The sequence below is a fragment of the Pinus tabuliformis genome, chromosome 2_2, assembly GCF_031772625.1.
Source record: "Pinus tabuliformis cultivar Carrire ecotype Pingquan chromosome 2_2, CPIR1, whole genome shotgun sequence".
NCBI lineage: Eukaryota > Viridiplantae > Streptophyta > Pinopsida > Pinales > Pinaceae > Pinus > Pinus tabuliformis.
The window spans coordinates 375,438,622-375,460,345 of record NC_142300.1 but is presented as its reverse complement, the minus strand read 5'-3'; positions in this window follow the sequence as shown (position 1 = coordinate 375,460,345).

The following is a 21,724-nucleotide window of genomic DNA, read 5'->3' as shown; positions in this document are numbered from 1 at the left end:
CAAATGTCACATAATCCACAATGCTAGTACTGAGCCCATAGATATAAGTCATCTAGTTGGATTTTGGCCACTTGATTATATCATTGCAAATTATAATGTTTTGGGAATTATATAACTTGACTAACTCAGTACCAGATAAATTCCCAATTAAGTCTTCAAAGTTTATATTGTAGCTACTACATAACACAAGGTCCTTACCTAGCCGAAGATGATTAGGGTTGGAATAATTTCTTAGAACGGTATATTGATTAGTTATAGTTCTAACATTAAAGTTACGTAATAAGATGATATTACCTTCATTACTCATAATATGAATATCTTATTCCAATATATTATAAGGGAAATTTTCATCTACATTGTCTTTATTATAAATGGTATAGTTGATAGGTGGAAAACAACAAATTATGGCAGAAACCCTCTTAGCATTAATTATGATACAATTATACTAATTGAGAGGGTTTATCTAAAGTTGAGTGCGAGGAAAAACAATCATTTTTATATAATATACTATTTCTACAATTCCCTTGCAAGAGGATTTCTTGTTCCATATTGACGATAAGATGAATCCATCTATGTGAGAGATCTTAGACTCATCATGCTCCCAAGATACACACACATAAACACATCAATACTAAGGATGGTTGGAATAATAAACTAATTGGTGATTTAATGCAAAACCTACTCTTGAAATTTAAGATTTGAAAACTTTGTTATTATTAATAACATTTTCTTTACCAAAATCACTTGATAATGTCACAATTTTTCTTAAATTTTTTTTTTTTTTCTATTAGAACTAATTTTTTTCTAAACGTTTAATTTTTTGCAAACCCGCAACCTACCCATTAGAATATCCCATTTAAAATTAGTTAACATGGAATCCTAGTTGAGATTCCACCCACAACTTTGTCAATAAATATATAGGTTGATTGCATGGTTCACCTTGCGATTGCTTTGTACTGCCCTGTCATATTACTAACATCATCCTGCCAAACATTATCTCCAATGTTGAACAATATCTCCCCCAACGTGACTTGGGTGTGTTTCAAAATCGAGACCTTTGGCTTTAATATCACTTGTTGGAATCATAGTTTCCATTATACCAAAACTCGCAGGTGTCGGTAAACAGATGCATCACTAGAGTTAACGGATCCTTGAGAGGCATTTAAGCAGGTGTCATGAAATACACGTGGAATGCTAGATTATCCAATGCCAAACATTATTTCTACCTTGAACTTGTATTTCCTCCCACCAGCGTTTGGATTTTGAAGGAAAATTTGGATCTTGGAGCTAAAATCATTCAAATATGAAAGGATGATTATGAGGAGTTACTTTAAGGTCCAAGTCCAAAGGAATGGGCTAGTGATTTGAGCCAATTATTTGAAGGATGGAGACATCAACAAATATGGCCCTTTCTAATAGTGCTTTTGATACTATAAATCGGTCCAACCTGCTAGCCACTTTAAGTTTCTCGCCTCTACGATTATTCCAACTATAGATACCATTTATGGTAGTTAGGCCAGCCACATGAAGTTTATATAATAGTTCATTAAACTATTGTGCCTCTGGTTGTAATATTTTTATCCCCTTTCTCCTCTTAGAGGGGTTTAATAAGGTTTAAGTCTCTTCTTAGTATCTAGATCTCCTGATTATAGAGTGGCCTTATTATCTTGATGTTTTCTAGGAAATTCAACTTTCCAACATGTATATGTGGATCATATACTGCTATTATGCATCTTGATTCCTTGGCTGTCACATATTGAAATTGTCCCAAAAGGATCTGAGGGAGTGCTATCTAATCATGAAAATACACTTGTTGAGGGTTCTAGAGAATAGTTAGACCCCCAACGCTTCGTCTAGCGTACAACACTACAAATTCACAACCCCTCTAGCATTGGGAGGCGATGTACCTAACTTTTTCACTTGAAAATTTTATTTGTTGTATCTTAAAAATTGTTGGTTTTCCTATTTAATTTGGCCTTTAATATATCTTTGTTTACCTCTACTGTTAAGGCGACATATGTTCCTAGAGATAATTTTCATTGAGTGGAATGCTTGGGTGTGGCAAACACCTTTGACAAACATGTCACCTCTCGAGTATTAACCATGTGTTATCAAACTATATTGATCAAATCCTTGTTCACATTTTTACCCCTTTTTATGAATTCATTTTGAGCAGTAGCTTTCCCCTTTCCAGATTGTGTATGTATCGCCAGACCCTTGCCAGACGATCCTAACTCCTTAATGGATTCTTGCAACTAGTCCTGGACTCTGAACTAGATCTGGTGGTATTAGATTTTCGGATGCTCCAGGATCATACTCGGATCTTTATTTTTCCATTCTTCAATCCAATTTAGTAATTTTCGCTCATCTATGTTCCAGATCTCTATTTCCTCCTCTACATCTATTCTTGGGATGTCTAAATAAACTCCTCTTTCTGAGATGGGACTTCTTATGGGGTTTCTTGAGTCTTCCTTTTAGGTGATGTTTTGGGATAGGTTTCCTCTACATTTGAATCCATATTCATGAGATCCCCCGATAGATTTAGTTCTATATCCTAATTTTTGAGTGTAGAATATCTACTCCCCCTTGGTATTGAGGTTTCCTCTAGTTAAATGGATTGGTTCGCAAGGTTTCTTCTCTTGGTTGTTGTTCTTTGAAAACCATGTGGATTTGTCGTTTGGAGTTCCTTACGAGATTCCTCCTAACGTATTGAGCAATCTTTGTATAAATGGCCATATTCATGGCATTATCATTAATGAAAAGGAAGAGGTGCATAATCTATAGGTTGATTCCAAATTTCATATTAGTTTGAAATTTCAATCGACTCCATAAGGAGTTGGGAGATATTCATGTAGACGCATATTTTGGCATATGAGATATTTCTCTCGTATATATATATGTTCAAAATAATAACTTCCTCCTTAAATTTCTTTCCCTATTTCCCTCCATTTAAGCATAGAAAGTCTCTCCACAACTAGTGCATCTTTTCAAAACACAACTATGCACTTTTCAAAACACAACTATTCACTGTACTATTTAGCTATCATAAAACATAATCTAATAGTGACCCCTTAAATAATATATATAAAAGGTAGAAATATGAGTATACATATAGAAAATTTGAGTTCGAAAGGAGGTCAAATTTGTTGTTATAGCCACTTGTCACTCAACTCTTGGTGGTAAATTTCGTTCAACGTGATTGGATACGAAAAGACGCTCATCACACATGCAATGTTTATGATTTGTTTTGAACGCGTGAAGGATTATGGGATTATGAGCTTCGGGATTATGACGTTCCGGAAGCTTGTATATTTACCTTGTTGTTGTGGGATTGGGAACATGCATAGAAGGGAAGTTAGGTTGACTTTACCAAATTTAGGCTTCTAGTTCGAGGGACCCACACAAATATATTTGAAGGACAATGGTGACGTTACTCCACCTGGCGGACATGGCTTTCAATTAGTCATAAATCCGTTGTGGAAGTTATGCAGCATTTCCAAACATGTCAAATACAGGATTCGTGGAGCCTTAATTTTGCACACACATAAAACATGATTGTATATCCAAACATGTTGTCCATCTGTCAAGGGTTTTCACTTAATGTTAGCATCAACTTTAGAATATCACGAAATTCTTCTCCGCTTTTCATCCGTTTCTTGTGTTTGAATTGAAGAGTAACATGATTGTATATTTAAGTCCATCCGTCAAGGGTGGTTTTCACTTATTGTTACCATCAACACGGAAATTTTCTCTGGTTCTCATCTGTTTCACAGTAAATATTAAGCTTTATACACTAAGTCAATTATTGACTTGGGTCAGTGGTTTTTTTATGTAATCAATTGTATGAAAATGAAAAAAAAAAAAAAGTAATATTCAATAAAGCTAAGAAAATCATTGACTTAGCGCTCAATAGCAAACTGCCACCTTTTCAATATAATGATGATATCATCTTTTCAACAATTTTAATCTATAAATACTACAATGACTCCTGCTCAGCTCAGAGAGAGCAGAATCACGTACAGTAGGCCGTCTGGTTTCAATATCCCAATACTAATCTACCATGACCGATTTTTCAGCAGCTGCAATGAAAGGACGGCAGTCCCCCATGCTCCGCTTATTGAGAGAAGGTAACGCAAATCCTCACCTCATCATCATATAATGTGCTTGGACGTGCGCATTTATAATAGGTTTTGAATAGTATTTGTTATCATACCACGGGTCAATAAAATTGATTATCAATATCACATTATCAATATCACATATCCAAAAAAACTATATTTGACCTGAACCGATCAATCGATCATGAAAATAACACCAGGATTGTGGGGTTTCAAGAAGCGCCCTTCCAAAACTGGGAGCTGCCAAACCCAAATGCAGGAGGAGTGGATATGAAAGAATATCTCAAACTCTGGTCTCGTTCTGTAGCTTCAACACTAAAATGTTAATCAGTCGAGTATTCAAAAGTTCCTTAACACTTTCACACGATGCTATTTGAGTTTAGATATTGTACTTTGATGATAATCATCACTGTTACCATCCGGGAAAATCTCTTATACCATCCGGGAAAATCTCTTATATATTGTGAGTTTTTTAGTTTTTTTTTTTCAATTTATATATTATTATTGCCGGCCCATTTTAGCAAATCTCGATCGTTTCTCAGGTTTAGGTTGATGTATAAACAGATTAGTTGCATCTATATTAAAATGTAAGAAGTTTTAAGAAGTCCAGCGTAAATGTTCTTATAAAATTACCAATTTCTGCATAACGTTGACGGGAGTGAGGACAACCTCATCTTTAATAAATTTAATTTAATCTTAATGTCCAACTGGGGTAGATATGTAAGCTCAGAGGTTTAACACTTACAAGAAGGTTAAATAAAAAAATTAAAATAATAAATAAATGTTAAAAGTAATAAATAAAAAGTTAAAAGTAATATAAAGCTGGATGATTTCAAATGTTAGTTCTTAAAGTCAATTTGTTATATTTTAATTTTGATATTAACTTGTGAATAGGCTTTGTTACCATATGATGGGTCAATACAATTATTTATCAATACCACATGCCCAAAAAACATAGCTTATTTCACCATCAAACTTATTTCACCATCAAAATATTTTATAAATATTTTATTTTAATTTAATTAATAACATATTTTCAATTAAATCTAAAAGAAAAAAGGTTATCATTACTTTCTAGATATATCTAAACCCTCTATCCTCAACTACTAAAAAGATTCCCATAGAAGTTAAATCATGTTTTCAATCAAATTAAAAATGAAAATACTTTTATATATAAAAATGTGAAATATATAAATATAACTACTATTACGAAGAACCAACATAGATTCATCTTAACTAAAGATCCAAGTGACGAGAGCAAACAAATTGACTAAGAATAATAGAGGAAAGGTAGTGCACGATTGTTTTAAGTTTTTCATTATTGTATTTTTTTTTACATGATTGATCCAAAATATAGGTTTAATCTTTTACAACCAATTGGGTTTTTTAATTAAGATACTTTCTCAAACACAATACCTTGGAATCAAATTTAAGAGAGACATAGTGAGGGAGGGAGGGAGGGAGAGAGAGGGAGGGAGATAGTGACAAAGCTTCAGGGCAGAGAGAGAGAGTGATGGGGGGAGATAGGGAGGGAGGTGGGAGAGAGAGGGAGAGAAAGGAAGAGAGAGAGAGAGAGAGAGAGAGAGAGAATTTGTATGTTTGGGGGGTGAGATAGAGAGAGGGAATAAGAGAGAGACACATAGATACAAATATAGATATTATATAGTATTATATAAGTAGCCAAGATCCATCTTAACCCTGGATCTATCAAGCATCAAGAGCGATCAAATCTCTGAGGTGCAAACCTTTCCTCAAGATTTTCACCTCAAGAGATTTGATCACCCTCAAGGCTTGATAGATATTGGGTTAAGATGTATGTAGGTTGGTATTACATTAATTAAAGTTGATAAGTTGTGGTCACATTTTTTCAATATATATATATATATATATATATATCACATGATCCTTTATAGTTATGTCAAGTCAACTTTAGCACTATTACATGTTATTTGGAAACGATTATATGAAATAATGTATATAATTTTTTACCAACTAAAACAATAATATCTATCTCTCTCTATATATATATAACATGAATAATATAAAAAAATCTTGGATATTGTAATCATTTATTTATTTGTAATATAAATATTATTACAAAAATATTATTATGTATGCACACACAAAATTAAAGAAATTGCACTTTTTAGTTGTATATTGAATTTATAAGAGTAATATTATATAAATAACATATATACTATTTTTATATTTTTTATTTATATATATGTTTGTATATTTTTTATTCTCATGTCTTCCTTACAAAAAGGATGATTAATGATAATTCATAAATTGGAAAATTGAAATTTGGAGAGGAACAATTTATTAAAATTAAAGGTGTTAGATTCATGAATCTCTTCATTTTTCTAAAGGAGTTTTATTTATAAGGAGTTGTCTTTAGTGCAACTTTTTGGAAGCTTTTATGGTGGGTTTTTCCAGTCTAATTTCTCTAAAATCCGGCAAGATATATTGAAATCACAAGGTTGATGGGTAAACCCCGCACAATCTAAGTGCCCTAGGGGTTTTTGACCGTGCTGAATCCATATATACAGTTAAAAAAACCAGTTGAAATAACACAAATCAAGATTCCACCTCAAATTGTTTCGCTGGATTCTGGCACGGAAAGTGCAAAAAGTCGCTCTAAAGACAACTCCTATTTATAATAGTGAAAACCCTAGATTATGAGAGCTTCATATTCATGTTTTATTCTATATCCCCATTTCGCACTTTTGGATAAACAACATGGTCCTTCTATAGAGTAGCATACTACTAATTGGATAATGTTAGGTACTCCAATCTCCAAGTATTGTTATTTAAATGTTTTCCCTATTTTTTTATCAATTTAGATTGATATCTTTGTTCCTTTTTGAGTAGGCATATGCATGAGGATAAGAATTCCTGATATGCTCTAGTTATTAGCAAATATGTAAGACTAAAAACAACATTCTTATAGTCCAAAACTTAATGAATACATATATATTTTATGAAGTGATAGATTTAAGATTTGAACCCAATGTGATTTTTGTTTTAAACATATTCAAAGGATAAATCTTAGGAATTAAGGGGTAAAAAAAAACTCGCTCAACTAAAAAAATTGAGGTTATTTTTACTATACTAAAATCATTATATATGGAGAGATTTATTAGAAACAAGTATGGGGGAGGGTTAGATTAGGTGTTTTGATCATTTGGATTAGGTATGGGTGGTGGGTGTGCTATATATGCCTAGAGGGTAAGGTTTTAAATAGATGGATTCAAACTATACTAATTTCCACCTTTCAATATCTATAGTAACATATCTATTATCATTGAATTCTATTCTTCCTCTTCAATTTTTAATGTCTAGAACCTTCTTTAGCGCACCAAGAAGCTCTCACATATATAATAGTTTATACAGTTTCTTGGGCATTACATAGCTTGTCATATCACTTAGCTCTCCCATATCAACCCATAATTCCCATCAACAAAGAACCACCTAAAATCAAGGATTTGACCAAATATTTTAGTAAACTAGAGGATTTGAGGAAGACATGAAAAAGGATATATAGTGTAAGAAATATTTAATGAATCCCCATGGGTAAAAATAGATAAAGGGCAATAAGATATTGTGCATGTAGCTTCTAGAGATGATTGTGGGTTATACTCTAAAGAGTGTAATCTTTGCATTGGTGACTCAAAAATTAACCTCTCTACTACTAGGCTCTTTGTTTGTTTGATCCTTTGGAAAAAAAAGAGTAGACATGATTTGGATAAATATTTTGACCTCATTATGTAATTTTTTTTCATTTTTATTATTGATTTAAAATTCTATTGCCTCAAAATGGCTTCATAAAAAACCATATATGACTATTTAAGCTTAGTCCTACCACAATTTTCCACAAGGGAGAGCACTACTACTAACAAAGGACAATAGTCTAGATCTATCAAAATGTAAACAATTGATATTTTTAAATACATGACCATTCAAATAAAGTTTTTTGCTAAAAATAAATGACATAAGCCAAGTGGATAAAGGAGGCTATAGTAGTTGTCATGTCCTTCATGATGTTCAATGGTGATGTTAGTTTTTATGTTGATGTAAGAGTTGATGGCCAAGTATTTGAATACACAAACCCTAGGATGGATAAGTATACATGGAGACTAGGAGTAGAGTCACCTTTTCATGCACTTGTGTGATGAAACATGGCTAGGGTTCATAAAATCTAAGGAAGAAAAAAATGCTAGTGTGAAGAGCATATGTGATAAAAACTTGTTGAAGCCAGGAGATAACTTGTTGGAGTTGATACAAGCATTTTATGGAACTTTGATGGTGGTTATGGTTTTCATGATTTTACCTTTCTAGATTTTGGAGTGGTGGATATTGTACCAATTTTGTGATCAATTTGTTCACATGCATTTTATTGATTCTATATATGTAAAAAGTATCTTTCTATAAAAAAAATTGTGATTACAAATTTGAATTTTATTCTTTCATTGTCTTCATGATTAAGTAATTTCCAAGATTTATATATGTGTTGATTTGATATAACATAGGGTCGAAATTATTAATTGATTTAATTTATAAGTTGAAGATAAGAAAATATATTTCTATTATGTAAATTCTTGTAATAAAGTGATTATAATATTTGGCATATGCTTGGAGAAGTGTGCCCTAAGCGATAAAAACTGTTTTGATTTGTTGGGATCATCAAATACATGTATCACCAAGAATATGCCTAACTGACATGACTTTAAAAGCCCAATCCGTACACCTTCAATAATACAACATGTCAAAATGCTCACTTTACCACAGGTGATATTGCATCATCACCAGATAGACACAAAATTAACTTAGCAATCTAACACTTTAACATCAAATAAAAAAACACTTCAATTCATAAAACATGTCCATGAAATATATCTATCTATCCATGTATGTACGTATGTATGTACACACACTCTCTCTCAAAATTGTCTCAAATGTACATGAAATTGCGCCTCATGTCTAAACATGGAAGCACATCATATGGTGACCTATATGGAAAATGACTATAATATGTCAATGACATAGAATTCCAAAACCTAATCGCATGGAATATGACGTCATATATATGAAATGGGTGTCACTGGTCACTTATTAACCACTTGCACCCTAACCACCATCATTTGCATCCTAAAGGTTGATCATTCTCCTGTTAATAGAAGAAGGAGCTATTTCAAACTCAAATGAAGGAGTGAATATGAAATAATAACACAAACTCTGGGCTCGTTTTGTAGCTTCAACACTAAAATGTTAATCAATAGAGTATTCCAAAGTTGCTTAACTCTTTCACATGATGATATTTGAGTTTAGATGATATTGTAATTTGATGGTAATCATCATTGTTACCATCCGACATTAGTTTCCAGAAAATCTTATATATATATATATAGTTTTTTATTTTTGTTTTTTTGTTTTTGTTTTTGTTTTGTTTTTTTTGTTTTTTGTTTTTTGTTTTTTGTTTTTGTTTTTGTTTTTGTTTTTGTTTGTTTGTTTGTTTGTTTGTTTTTTTTTGTATTTTTTTTTGTTTTTTTTTTTTTTTTTTTATCTGGTTGGCACATTTTACCAAAATCTGGATTGTATTTGGCACGAAATCTCTCATAATTTTGGAGTAACTATAAGAGGGATTATGCTAGTGTACAGACAGATTATTTGCATCGATATTAAAATGTAAGAACTCCAATGTAAATGTTCTTATAAAATTGCCAATTTCTGCATAACATTGATAGTTCATTAAAACGGTGAGCCTAGACACAACATCATCTCTATCAACCTTATGTTGTGGTCACATTTCTTTAATATATAAGTTTTTTTTCATAGGATGCACTTCATAATTCTGTTGTCAACTGAACCTTAAGGAGTAATAAAAAAACGTTAAAAGTAATAAATAAAAATTTAAAAATAATATAAAGGGTAAGTATTCAAATCTTGGCTCAATCAATAATTAAAAGTTAAAGTCATGACGCACCAAGAAACTCTCACATATACAATATTTTATATAGTTCCTTGGGTATTACATAGCTTGTCATATCTCCAAGCTCTCCCATATCAACCCATAATGCCCATCAACACAGAGTCATCTAAAATAAAGGATACGACCAAATATTTTAGTAAAATAGAGGATTTGAGGAAAACATGAAAATGATATCTTGTGTAAGAAAATTTTAATGAATCCCCATGGGTAAAAATAGATAAAAGGAAATAAGATATTGTGTATGTAACTTCTAGAGATGATTTTATGTTATACTTTAAAGAGTGTAATCTATGCACTAGTGATTCAAAGAGCAACTTCTCTACTACTAGGGTCTTTTTTTGGTTTCTCCTTTAGAAAAAACAAGAGTAGATATGATTTGGATAACTATTTTGACCTCATCATGTAAAACAATTTATGTTTTTTTTTGTTGATTTAAAATTCTATTGCCTCAAAATGGCTTCATAAAAAATTGGATATCACTATTTAAGTTGAGTCCTACCACAAGGGAAACGACTACTACTAACAGAGGACAATAGTATAGGTCTATCAAAATGTAAACAATTGATAATTCTAAATACATGGCTACTGAAAGTAAATGAAGAAAGCGAAGAGGCTAAAAGAGACATCAAGTATATGATGAAGTGACTGGGGCTAGATCCTATGCATTGATGCCTACCGGGGCTAGAGGTATCAAGCCACATTGTATATTTCGTTCAATGTGTGCTAATTGCATGCCCAAATTGATGAGAAAAGGATGTTGATGGCATTGAACTCGTTGAATTTCATTCAGAAAGGAAAAGATGTCATTGCAGTCCTCATGTCTTTCCTTTAGGACCTTACATAGGAGTATCTTCATTGGTTAGTGGAGGGTAATAGAATTAATATATTGGCTTTATCTTCCCTTGGTATTCATAGAGTTAGGAAGCTCACTGATTACCTTGGCTTGGATTTTAGAATTAGCGTAATCTTGGTCATTCGTTGTCAAGGCTTCAAATTGTCAGTTTTCTTCTTAGATTTCTAGAGGAGTGGAGGAATGGAAAATAACAACAATCTTTTTAGCTTGAGATTAAGCATGTGGCATGCCTTTATGGAATCTTCTACCAAACTGCCAACAAGAGGACATCCTCTGGCAAGGCATGGTTTTAAAGGGCATAATAGTCCAATGAGAGGACGACCCCCAAAGGAAAAAGAAACTAATAATACCATAAAAAAATACAAAGTAAAATGGATGTTCTGTAAATATTAGGCTTAAAGGGAGGTTTGTAATGGACTCTAACAAGGTGAAAGAAATGGTTAACAAAGAGGAAGAGACTTTGGGTAGTATCTGACTTACACAAGAAACCAAAGATGCCAATTATAGTGCACACAATTAAGACTTCCTATAGACTATGAACTAATTTCCATCATGAAAAAGCTATCAAATTAAGAGAGTTGAGTAAGCAGTAGAGTTGGGACATACAATGAATTACCAAGGACTGGCTAGCACACTAAGCTTTGAAATGTTGTAAGTTGAGGACAAGCCTTTATTGGTCACCTCCTCCTCTTCCTCAAGATTTCCTTATAACCATGTGCAATGTCCTAGGGACCACCTCCTTGACTATCATCAACATTCTCCTCTCACAAATATTCAGAATGAAGTTCATCCATTGAAGGCCAGTATCCTCAAATTCAAGACTGCCCTATAATGCAATTCTCATAGACCCATCATTGTATATAGAGCTTTCCCTTGAACCAAATACGAATCAGAAGAGTTACCATAGGACATGGGACCATGAAACATGGAGTCTAAATCCAAAAATCATGCACCATAGGGGAAATATCCCACCTACATGCGGGCAAAACTTAAAACCATGGAGCCAAATTTACCCAGCCAAGAATGTGCAGAGAAATAATAGGATTCCATATGATGGTAGAAGGAATGAAGATTAGTTAACATGTGTGATTTCATGGTGTGGGATAGCTACACCATCCCCCCTCTTAAATGCAATGGGAGGCGGTGGGGTGGTAGGCTCCCCCCTTCCTTCATTGATATGATATCCAACATCGGATCGAGTATGTTTTATCATGAGTGACGATATTATATAGCTACTCCATCCACTTGGACTATGCATAATCATACAATATAGCTTGTAGGTGAGTTTTTTGTTCTTTGAAACCCACATTAGCTAGGAAATATGCTACCTTGTTGGTAGAATGCCGAGAGTGGAAGGTAATGATTGAACGAATGGACTAGATCAATATTTCAATGTGAGAAATGAGGACCTCTATTCACCAAACTTTACACAAATTTTCCAATGGAGTCCCATTTAAAATTCTCCTAATTATTGTGATAACCAACTCAGAATCACCATCCACCTATAGTTTGGAGTATCAGTTCTTTTCAAGCTACAAAATTGTCTCCATAGTAACGAATCCAAGCACATTATTGTCATTTATGCCATAATTGCTATTATACAGAAGCAGTGCACATCCTTCACAATCATAGAATATCCTGCCATAGCCTTATTGGCTTGGGTTCCCTTTAGAAACACCATCGAATTTCAACTTTACAAAGCCTATTAGAGGAGGGGTAAAGGTTAAGGGATAATAGTTTCTTTTGTTTAAAGACTTGGTTTTGATATGAGAAATCATAGATGGTGAAAGTTATAGTTTTTTTAGAATCCTTGTCTCATGCAGATCGACTTTTGAATCCTTTTGATTCCAATCCTATGATAAGATGGCCTCCTTGACATTTTTCTTAATACATTTCCATACATGCCCTTCTTCATTTTACATTTGTTATAATTTTCTCTTATTTATTTCTTTCCAGGTCAACCATATTATGAATCTTCAAACCAATATCCATGTGCATTTAAGGACTATATTTATTGAAAATACTCGGTCACCACTACTTCATTGTCTCTAGAAGGTTATTGAAGTTCCAATTTGGGTAACCCAATAAAAGTAAGATCCGAGTACACAAATATTTGGGAAAAGGACATAAAATAAGTAGGTTTTAGATATTCTCTTCCTAATTCCTAGATATAAGTGGTATATTGAAGGACTTTGGAACCCCCTTTTTGTAAATTTCATCCCATAAAAGGTTATTTCTTTTTACAACCAACCACAAGAATTGGGTGACTTTGGGCTAGTGACCTTGCATCCAAATTTGCACTGAAGTGTTTCTCTTGGGAAGTTGTTATAACTAGCCAACAATGTATAAGCTTCTTTTGGGGTAAACATAACTTTGGTTTGGGACCCCGAAATTTTTTTATCCTGACCTTGATCGATTGAGATTTTACGGTTCTTAAGTTCATATGTTCCAAGCTGTCATAGTAGGGTATTTGTTCAATATTTCATCGTCTTCCACACTCTCCATGATTTCGATCGAGTATATGGTCTCCAAAATTCCTCTACTTAGTAAAATGTTGAACGGTAAAAGCCTCCAATTCCTAAAGCTCCTCTCGATCACCTAGGTGAGGCAATTGTTTCCATGTATCTTTCTAAAATAGTGTTGTGCATCCATTCCTAAATTCCCAAAAGTCATGATTTTGAACAAGGCTCTGATTTTCTTCTATTAGATTCCATATCAAGGAGACTAGAGGGTATTCCATTTCTCTTTGTTTAGTTGATCGAGAAGAGGGTTGGAAGTACTTCTTGTTCCAAATATGTTTCCATACTTCATTACCACCCTAGATCCACCTCCACTAGAGTTTATCTCCAATGAATTTGTTAAGAATATTTTGCATATCTTATTCCCAAACCCCTAGCTAGCTTGTAGATACATAGTTTCTCCTAGGTAATCAATGATTATTTTATTTCTTTCTTTTCTCCACTCCAAAGGAATTTTCTATACATAGTAGTAATGTTCCTAAAGATTTATTTAGGAGATACAAGTCTAGATAGTTGATATGTTGGGAGTGTTTGTAGGAAATATTTGAGAAGGACTAGTCACCCTACTAAGTTAAGTGTACGAAATTCCCAACTGTCTAAGTTATGGGAGAGATTTTGTAGTATGTCCTTCCAATAAGCAACTTGCAAGGTGTTCTTAATTAGAGGTGCTCCAAGATAATTAACAAGGAGTTTACCTATCTATAATTCCAATATATAGGCCAGATGTATTTGTACAACAACATTATTATTGAAGAAATTTACCATTTTTTAATCATAATTGATCACGGTACTTGAAGCCTCCATGAATTCATTGAGAATTTTTCTCAAAGAAGTAATCTCATCCATCATTTACAATCCAAAGAGAATAATGTTATCAATGAACTATTGATGGGTGATGGTATATCAACACCATACAAATGAATCCCTCTGATTTTATTTTGAATTCTCATGGCTTTAAGGTATCTACCCAAGCACTCCACTATTGTTATGAATAGGAAAGGGGAGATTGGATCCATATGTATCAACCCTCTTAATGGATTAAATTTCAATGTTTGGGAGCCGTTATAAGAATGGAGAAAATGGAGTAGAGATTAAGGATTTAATCCAGGAATTCCATTGGCCTGAAAACCTAAAGGGTTAGAGGGTTTACAAAAGATATTACAATTTTAACCAATCATAGGGTTTTGAGTGGTTAAGTTTTATCAACATTCCTACTCATTTGAATTTTTTTAGGGAGTGGATGAACTCGTGAGCTACCACAATCCCATCCAAGATTTTATGCCCTTCTACAAATCCTGTCTATTTTGGTGATAAAATAACACTAAGAGGAGGTTTAAGTTGATTAAGAATGACAATAAAAATAATCTTATATATGACATTACAAACGGTTATTAGCATAGAACCCTTGTCATAACCAAGTCTATCATATTTGGTGATTAATGTAATAAAAGTGCAATTAAGTCCTTTCCATACCGATTCTAGGAGAAGATATTATTCTACCAATGCATGGACCTTCGGGCCCAAAGAAGACCAACAAGATTGGAAAAATTATATTGTGAAATTGTCTCGTCATGGAGAATTTTTTTTTTGGCATCACCATCACCATGTATTTCACCTTTGTAAAGGAAAATGCATGCATTAGGACTTCATTTTTGGCTAGATGGATTAAGGTTGACATCTGAGATGTGATTCTTTGGATGGCTTCATCTCTATTTGGTGTAGATTCCATTAATAAGGATCAATAATAAGATACTATTTCTTTTTCCAGTTTTGCATGTTCCAGCAAGAATTTCCATTCTAAGAGGATAGAGAAAATATTTAGTTTTTATGCCTATGCTTCATCATTGCCTTATGAAATCATTTCAAAATTTGTTCTCCTTCTTTTAGCCATTTCACTATGTATTTTTTATTCCATAGGATCTCCTCCTGCTTTCTCCATTATTATATTTGATGGATTAAATATCCCTCTACCATCACCAAGGAATCAATGTGTCCTCCTAGGATGATATGTTGTTGCACATGTTGCATATGGGATTCCAATAATTTTTTCTCTTTGAGTATGTGGCCAAATTCATTCATGTTCCCATCTTTAAGTATAGATTTAAATATTTTGATATTTAGTTGGAATTTATGAAAGTTATTCCTACCTTGTAATTGTATTTCCTCCCACAAAATTTTGGATTTTAAAAGAAAATTAAGATCCTAGAACCAAAAGCTTTCAAATCTAAAAGGGTGGTTATGAGGAGTTGTTTTAAGGTCTAGTTCAAGATGAATGGGCTAATTATATAAGCCAATACTTCGAAAGATGGAGGCTTTAGCTAAAATGTCCCTTTCTAACAAGGATTCTAACACTATAAATCAGTCCAATCTACTAGCCACTCGATGTTTCCCGCCTCTGTAATTATTCCAAGTATAGATCCCATTTATGGTGGTCAGGTTGGCCTCATGAAATTGATATAAGAGGTCATTGAACTATTGTTCCTCTAGTTATAATATTTTTATCCCCTTTGTCTCATCTTCGATCAATTTAATAAGATTGAAGTATATACCTAATATATAGATATCTGCATTATGCAGTGACCTTTTTTCCTAACATTTCTCGGGAAATTCAGATTTTCTATAGGTATATGTGGATCATATACTATTTTTATGCACCCTGATTCCTTGGCTCCTACATATTGAAATTAGCTCAAAAGGATTCAAGGGAGTGCTATATAATAATTAAAATAAATTTCCTAATGGATCCAAAAAAAACAAACGTCCTGCACTTCCTTTAGTGTTTAATGATACAAATTCATAACCCATCCAACATTGAGAGGTCATCTCCTTAACTATTTCACTTGACACTTTTGTTTCTTGTATCATAAAAATTGTTGCAGTTTCCTTTTTAATATGGTCATTAAGATATATTTTCTTACCTCTATTGTTGAGGCCACAAATGTTCCAAGAGATGATTTTCATTGTGTGGAATGCTTGGCCGGGTCAAATACCTATGACAACAAATTTACCATTTAGTATTAACTAAGTGTTCTCAAACTATCTTGATTAGATCCTTGTTAATTTTTTTAACCTTTTTTTTGAATTCCTTTTGAGAAGGCATCTCCTCTTTCCACTTTTTCCTTTTATCCCCATACCCATTATGCATGAACCTAGATCTCAGGTGGATGCCTACAACTAGTCCTTCACTCTTAAGTAGGTCTAGTGGTATTGGATTTTCTACTTCTTTGGGATCATACTTGGATCTTTATTTTCCCATTTTTCAATCATATTTGCATAATTATATCATCTTTGTTCAAGATCTCTATATGCTCGTTTTCATTTTTATTTGATACTTCAAACATAATTACCTCTTCCTGAGTTGGAACTTCTTATGAGGTTTCTACGGTCTTCCTTTTAGATGAGGCTTTGTGCTAGGATTCCTCTATGTTTGATTCTAGATTCATGAGATCCTCCAGTGGATCTAGTTTTGCATCCTAATTTGTAAGTTTAAAGTATTTAATCCTCATTGGTATTAAGGCTACCTCTTGTTGAGTGGAATGGCTCCTAGGGTTTCTTGCTCTAATTGTTGCTCCTTGAAAACCCCATGGATTTTTCATTTGGGGTTCTTCATGAACTTCCTCCTAACACATTGGGAATTCCTTGTATAAATGGTCATATTCATGGCATCATCATCAATGAAAAGGAGCATGTTCATAATCTAGAAGTGGATCCTATATTTCATTTTAGTATTAAATTTCAACTGAATCTAGAATTGGCTAGAAGATATTCATGTAGAAACATATTTTGGCTTTTGATGTATATCTCCCTCATCTAGTAACCTCCTATATTTTGAAAAAATAGCCATTTGAGTTTCCAATTCCTTCAATAATATTTGGGTCCTATAATTCTTTAGGTAGAGAAAGAAACCTCACCCATACCATGGCTACTAGAAATTTCTACTCTTCAGGGTTATAGCATTCCTCCTAAAACCACATAAATAGACCATCATTATTGTAAAAGGACCGTCCTTAAATAATTTGGCTTTGCATTCTATGCTTGTGAAGATTATTGTAAAGAGGCCTTTGGAACCCAACTCCACATTAATCTAACCTTTCACATGCAATTATTGTAGATCCATCTTACCAGACATTTCTCAAAGGGTCTTATTCCTATAAATTTATACATAAGGGCATGATATTTCATATAATATTGACATCCTTTCAATTCATTGAGCCTTACCTCATATTTTTGGTTTGTTTGTACTTTAGGTAGGCACTGAATCTTGAATCTAGTTTTCCATTATGCTCCTAGAGGTGTATTATCCTATGGTTCTCCTCCTCCATTATGGATTTTATATCCTTCTCTGCCAACAACATGCAGGTGATTCTTTCTAGTTATGATTTTTTTTTTGGAGAGGATTTGAGCCCTCTCCACGTGAGCACCCATGTACTCATTCAGATCTGACAAAAAAATTAGTATCCAAATCTAATATGTTTCCTATTTGAGTCTATGTGATTCACCAGTGCTTGCAAGGTTTGTGAAATCATTACAGGTTAACACCCTAGCAAAGCTCCCTTATGCAAATCAACATCCTTAGACATTTATTATTATTTTGGAGAAACTAGTGTTGTTATAAGCTTCATTAATATCTAATTTGATTCATTGATTAAATTAAAATAAGGAAAAAACATTAGAGTAAATTTGGGGTCTCAAATGGTCTTCTAAGAAAAATATTAAAATAGTAAAAACTTATGTTATCTCACACTAAGAAGTGTTTTCTAATGAAAGTTAATCTACATTGTCTTTTTAACTATAATAGCTAAGTAAATTGGGTTAGTATAAAGTTATGAGATGATGTTTAGTAATAATGATGAAATATTTATATTCTGAGGTGTACACAATAAATAATATAATTTTCTGAAATAATTTTACATTAGTTAGTTGTTACACAGACACACACACACTAATGTTTATTTTATATAAATTTTGTTATATAATTTTGCATGGGGCTGGATCCAATGGTGAAAATAAATGGTTTTTTCACCCTTGGGCAAGGTTCAATTCCCATGAGGACCTAGCTTGAACTCATAGGGGCACCTTGAGGTATTATATTAAATGGCATCTTGGTGAGTACATAATTGGTAAGTGATTCAAGTATAAATGGTAAGTGATTCAAATCTAATCGGGTGGGTTTGAGAGTGAGAGCCACCTCTAGGGGATAAAAATCATCCCATTGCTATCTAGGTGATCAGGCTAAATCACAATTCTAGCTACAACATTCCATAGTGTTGGGTGTGGAGCCTGATTATCTTCTGTATTCAAAGGTATCGCCGCATTAGACCCCAGTTCGTAATGGGGTGGCAATGCCGCCCATAAAATGTTCGCTGCAGGGGGGGTCTAGGGGGAGTCCAGGGGGAGGTGACTACAAGCTTTGGGAGCCCCCCCCCCCCCCCCTGGCGGGGGGATCGGGATCGGGGGCAATGCCCCCGAAGCTAAGAATAGATGTAAATTGCCTTGTACAATGCTGTAATTTCGTAGTTAATCTGGGCCGTCCATTAGGCGAAGATCTGACGGTAAAAGTTATGTTTAATTTAGGGTTTTTTGCCTTAGAAGGCAACCCCTCGCTATATATGAGGGAATTGTATTGCGTCTAGGTAGATATGTATTCTGAGTGAGGAAGAGAGAGGAGATTGAGAGTGAAGAGGGAATTATAGTGGATCTACTGTAGGTTGTATCTCTTTAGTTTGCTGGATAATATAAAAAGAAGGACTGGCTGTTTCTCCATGGACATAGCCCAAATTGGGTGAACCACGTATGTCTGTGTCTCTCTTGTTTTATGCGTTTTCTGTGTTTATATTTCTGCAATATTTTATGTGTTCCATTGCTCCATAATATATAATTTTCTAACACATAGGTGGGAATATTATCCGTCCATCTAATATTGGGGCTAGCCCCATCCCATGGCTCAACCTAGTTATTAAGTTGACTTTATTATGATTTTAATTAATGTAAAATTCATAACCCCAGGATACACATACTGCGCTACACATTATATAATGCACCTATGTAAACAACAAACATCCACTTTATATATTTATTTATATTTAAAAAATGTTTTCTAATTTTAATAGAGACTATTGTTGGCTTAATATTAACTAGTTGATAGACCAATTAAGATAAATCTTGAGTTAGTCATTGATGGGTTTATCATAGGTGGATTATAAACCCATGGTATTGAATATGATTAAACCTATTTAATAACTTGGAATACTCTATTATGGTTTTCTAGATTAGCTAGATGATATATATATATATATATATATATATATATATATATATATATGCAAGTGTTGTTTTTCTAGTTTTATCTCAAACTCTTATTTTCGAAAGGTGGTATTAGAGATAGTTTAACCTAAAAATATCTTCGGAGAGTGGTAAAATAATTGGAGCCTAGATTTGGTGTCAACTGGTTGCTAGATAATAAGTGATTGGAAGAGATCAATAGAGTGTACAATTGAGCTAGGAGATTGAAGAAGATCGATTATCTACTCTAAAGATGTAATATGTTGACCAATGTACTAGCAAGTGATAGATTGAGTGGGATAATATTGAATCATTATTTTAACTTCACATGGTTAGAAGTATAAATCATAAAGACAAGGGTGGATGGTAATGTTTCATGCTTAAATTTGTTTATTTTTAGGGATTTTTTTAATTGATAATTACTTCTAACAAATTCTTTATTAATATGTTTTGTGTCAAATTCATCATTAAGTAATTACACTTAGAAAATCTCAATAGTATAAACAATACATCTAGTAGAATCATGAAGAAACAACCCAAAGCAAGAGACACAAAAAGTTACCCCGGGAAAACCCCAAACCAAGGGAAAATCCCAACAACCTTTTCTTAGAGAAAAATTTCCAACTCAACAAGAGATACAATATGTACTTTCCATATAAAACAAAGATAAGTTGAGCAAGAACTAAAACTAGGTTAAACATAGTTAAACTATGATAGATTACACCTTTTGAAATTTTGGCCTCCTGAATTCTTCGCCTTCTAAAATTTTGGCCTCTTGAATTCTTGACCTCCTGAAATATCACCCCCCTGCACTTTTCTCAAAGAGTTCAATCTACCTGAGAAAAATGTCCTTGTTCTACCTCATATTTTATCCTTTATTTGCCTCAGATTTTGTCCTTGATTTTCCTTAGATTTCATCCTTGATTTGTTGCCCACATGTGAACACAAGTAATCCAAATTGAGCCTTATATGTGATCTGAATTCATGTGTAAATGAAGGGAATTGAATGTGTATTTATAGTTGACTTAGGGAGGCCTATATTACAGTCAACATGACCTTTTGAAGAGACACGTACTTATTTGGATCTGATTGTTGGCATTATGAATTATGTTTTGTCCTTGATGGAAACCTACCTGATGTGTTGTCCTTGACGAAAACCTACTTGATGATTTTTTCTTTGATGGAAACCAACTTGATAAAAATTTCAATAGGATGTTTCTATAGATGTGACAGAGTGTTTTGACAAAGGCATAGAAGTTCAGAGGCAAAGGAATGATAAAGCTAAAATTTCAAGATGTATACGTGGGTTCTATTAAGAAAATCTGCATAAACACGCCAGTATGAAGAAGCAAAGGCATGTACAATTTCCACACCAAGGTATTCTAAATACCAAGGGCCCTTACCATGGTATTTCCCTATGGCATTGAGCCCAATGAAAAATGTTTTGATCCCATCTAAGAAAACCATCAACTGGAGTATGGTTTTGACTTGTGGTATTGGATAAGGGCTAAACTATATAAGGAAATGAGGATCAAAGTGGTAGTTGTCTGCAAGTGATGAAAATCTTATGAATTGTTAGATCTGAAGGAAATATGCATGCAATGGGATGTTTATGTTTTGCTTGATATAAAACTAAGTATGCACCCAAGAGTCTGATGATGGATCAGATCCAATAGATATGAGATGACAATCATGACTATGATATGATTCGGTTTGTGTTGATACCATCTTAACATGTGATTTTCTGTGTATGTCAACATTTGGTTATGTCTAAAGTTTTGCGCTTCAATGAAGATTTGATTCTAAAATTGTAGATATGTACGTGGGTTTTATAGCTTGCAAGGTTCATACACACTTGAGTGTGTTTCTGGTAAGTCACATAAATGCGGGTTTGTTTCTTGAAAAGTGTGTACACATGTGGATATGCTTTGATGAAAGCATATACAAAAAGTATGGTTTTGAT